Source organism: Triticum urartu, chromosome 1 (genome assembly GCF_003073215.2).
Source record: "Triticum urartu cultivar G1812 chromosome 1, Tu2.1, whole genome shotgun sequence".
NCBI lineage: Eukaryota > Viridiplantae > Streptophyta > Magnoliopsida > Poales > Poaceae > Triticum > Triticum urartu.
This window is the reverse complement of record NC_053022.1, coordinates 465324319-465327850: the sequence shown is the minus strand read 5'-3', so window position 1 is coordinate 465327850 and position 3532 is coordinate 465324319. Positions and strand designations below refer to the sequence as shown.

The following is a 3532-nucleotide window of genomic DNA, read 5'->3' as shown; positions in this document are numbered from 1 at the left end:
GCAGTACTACTGCGGCCCAACTCAACAGCCAGAACCAGGGAGGCGAGAAAGCGGAGGAAGCTCCAAGGGAAAAGGAGGGGACAAGAAGGAGACGTGTACGTGATGATTCCACCCAAACCTTTCCGACGCGGACCCCCTTTTAATAATACGGCTTTCCTACGACTCAAATCCACCAAAAAGAAACGTAGAAAAGACGCCGTGTTCGACAGTCTTCGAGGGGCACCCAACCGTCTTGTGCCTAGCGATGAAATGTCTGGAATACTCAAGGCACACGATTAGTCCGCAAACGCATTGTCATCAATCACCAAAACACCTTGGGGATAAATATGCCCTTACAACGAGGTTGGTCCATATGGCCAGGGGTCATCAACATCTCTTATGATGACAAATAGATCAAGGCAATTTGTTTGTTCCATGTAAACATGTACTATGTATGATAAAATGAACGTTGCATGATTAGTATGGATTTGAGAGTTTGCAAATAAAGGTTGTGATTAGAATGGCGAACAAATGAGAGTCGGGCCGCCACTGTCCGCGGACATGTCTAGACACGCCCGCAGGTTCGAATTGGTTGAGTCCAACTATAGATGCCCTAATGAGTAACCCTGGTTCCCTTTTTCAGAAAGGGTGAATAACCCCGGCCTCTACATCAAGCGAAATACATAACACCTGTTCCCTTGGTTCGTTTCTTTCTACAATACCGATAAATGTTTCTTTTTACAATTTTTTGTTGAAAGCATCTTCTTACAATTTACTCTGAAGATTCATGACAGGGCCGCAATTAGCGGTCAACAATAATTGACAGGGCGATCCCATTCGTTTGCTCTCAAATTTACCCGTCAACAATTGCAACTAAGAGCATCTTCAATAGATGATGTATTTCATAAACCAAAAAGTGGTGGGTGTAAAATACTCCCTCCGTCCGAAAATACTTGTCGGTGAGATGGATGTATCTAGATGTATTTAGTTCTAGATACATTAGTTTTTATCCATGTCTCCGACAAGTATTTCCGGACGGAGGGAGTATACATCACCAAAAAGTGTTTTTTACATCACTAAAAACAGATCAACTCCAACAGATGATGTAAACTAGCGCTCCAATAGATGATGTAAAACAAGTTGAACTACTTCAGCATTTCAAACATAAATTCAAACATACCAAGTTCATTTGAAGCAAGCATAGTTCATAAAACAAAACAAAAACACAGTTCAAACTGCTACATCACATCAAGCTACTACTCCTCCGAGTCTACTTGAACTACATAATACATAAAACTAGTCATTGTCGTTTTGTAGCCGCTCCCAGAATTCCTCTTTGATGGGGTCGTCGGAGTCGTCGAGCGTCTCAAACTCCTCCTCCTCAGAGTCATCCTAGCCCGACGAGTCAAACTCGATGGGGATCATAGTCGAGGGGCCGACCTCATCCTCCTTCTTCACCGTCTTCTTCTTCTTCGTCTGCTCGGCGTCACGCTTCCAATGGGACTCCTGCTTGGCCTGGACATACTCTGGATGCTCCCGCGTGAACCCCGCCAACACCGCTTTGTCACTTTCGCCAGGCTCTTCTTCTTCTCCTCCTCCTCCTCCTCCTCCTCCCCCTCCTTCTCCTTCTGCTTCTCCTCCTTCTCCTTCTGCTTCTCCTTCTTCTGCTTCCGCTTCTCCTCCTCCTTGTCCTTCTTGTCCTTCTCCTCTCCTCCTCCTCCTCCTCAAACGCCAAGTGGCGACGCCGTGCCCACGTGCAGCCACGTCGCACTGGAACTCAGCATCGAAGTCCCAGACGGCTTCACCCGCGCCCCAAAGTAGCTAGTCTTGCTCTTCGAGACCTTCTTCGGCGGCATTCAATACCTCAAGAGCACCCAAAAAATTAAACTGGAATCCAAAGGAGAAAGTTGTGGTGGATTCAAGTGTAAAGCGGCAAGAAAAGACATCAAGAACACATAGTCCGAGAATACAAATGTGATCCAGAAAAAATAATTTTGATTCAATAAAATTCTTGAGAAAACGAGATCCATGCCCAAATTAGCTTGCCTTCGTTTGAGAGAGAGAGTCGATAGATGTGGTCTTCACGTACAGGGGGAGAGAGTCGACAGATTCTTTTTTTGATGTTTTTTTTTGACAGAAAGATAGATTGAGATGGTCGTTGCTGTTTAGGCTTCCTATGAAGAGGGAAAAAATTAGACCATAATAATTTGTTCCCGCAAGATAAATGGCTGATATTTTTTTTTCTGATTAGATTGGTTAATCTAGACAGTAATAAGTCGGCCCCACCACATAAACGGCTCATATGTTTTGATTTACTCTAATTAACATGTGAATTTCTTGAAAGTCTGTAATATCTAGATATATTTTAATTTTAGATACATTCATTTTTGTTCATTTTGATGACAAGTATTTTGAAACGAAGGGAGTAGTTCTGTTGCCGACTACCTATAACTCTTGACAGGGAAAAACATGATCCCCGTGAAACAAGCTCAAGTGCAGTGAGGAAGGAAGCTGCCTTTTCGTCCATGAAAGTACATCGATTGACATGACATCCACATGCCCGTTGTTGTTTTGCAGCGAAATCTTGGAGTATGCATGCATATTGATGACGCGGCATTTGAAAATGCAGGAAACTGCATCGGATTTGAGGATACTTGTTTCTACTAAGTAGAAATTATTCATTCCCTTTGTTTGACACTTTGTAATCACGAGGCTATCTTCAGCCCCCATGTTAACCGACTATTTGTCGCAGAGATAGCACATGCATTCGCTATTGAGCGGTGTCCCCTCGCACCTGTGCTCCTTGAGAACGGAATTAAACATCTTCTCCGCAATCAAGCAAGTCGCCTTGCACAGAAAGCCTATGCAGAGTGGGCCGCCATTGATATTCACCCAGCATCCTGCAATGAATTAACACGCATTTATGAACATGAATATCCATGATGAAGAACCTGTAGTCGGTTGTCGCCGAGACGGAGGGAGGAGCAGAAACCTGCGGAGCCATGATCCGCGAACAATACAAGAATCAACACCAAGCACATGATAGCATTTCTTGCACCCATGATCGGTGGCGTTGGGCGAAGTTTCAGGTATACTTTTCTTTCCCCACTTGGTTTGCTATGAAGCAAGAATTGTTATGTCAGAGAGGATATGCAGTATTTATAGACTTTGGAAGTCCAAGATTCGTAGTAGATAGAAGCTTGCAAACGTACCAGATGGATAGGTGTATTTAATAAGAAAATTGATAAATATGCAATCTGCTGCGACGTCAGAATGCAAGAAGAGGGAAATCCACGTGACCCTATCTTTCTTCGGGCTATTGCGCACGATACGGTAGGAGTCCGTGCTAGATTCGGCGCAAAAAGAAAAGAAAAAGAAAAACATTGCATATGTTCAACAGCTCGAGAGTAGTAGATTACCAAACGGTTGGCATCTTTTGGAATCCACTACAAAACGTGATTTTTTTGGACAATGCTAACATCCACACGTGTGGTCGAAGCGGAATCCGCCCACACGCCCTATAACACACAGACTGTGCCACGTCACCGCATAC

The 3532-nt window shown here is 44.0% G+C and overlaps 1 long non-coding RNA gene across 1 annotated transcript; it reads right to left on the bottom strand.

Moving 5' to 3' along the window:
* Positions 1 to 2473: 2473 nt before the first annotated feature.
* Positions 2474 to 3093, bottom strand: LOC125535624. Its single transcript, XR_007294755.1, has 2 exons — positions 2972 to 3093; positions 2474 to 2879 (listed from the first exon to the last, which is right to left on the bottom strand). It is a non-coding gene; the product is annotated as an uncharacterized LOC125535624 (long non-coding RNA).
* Positions 3094 to 3532: the final 439 nt, after the last annotated feature.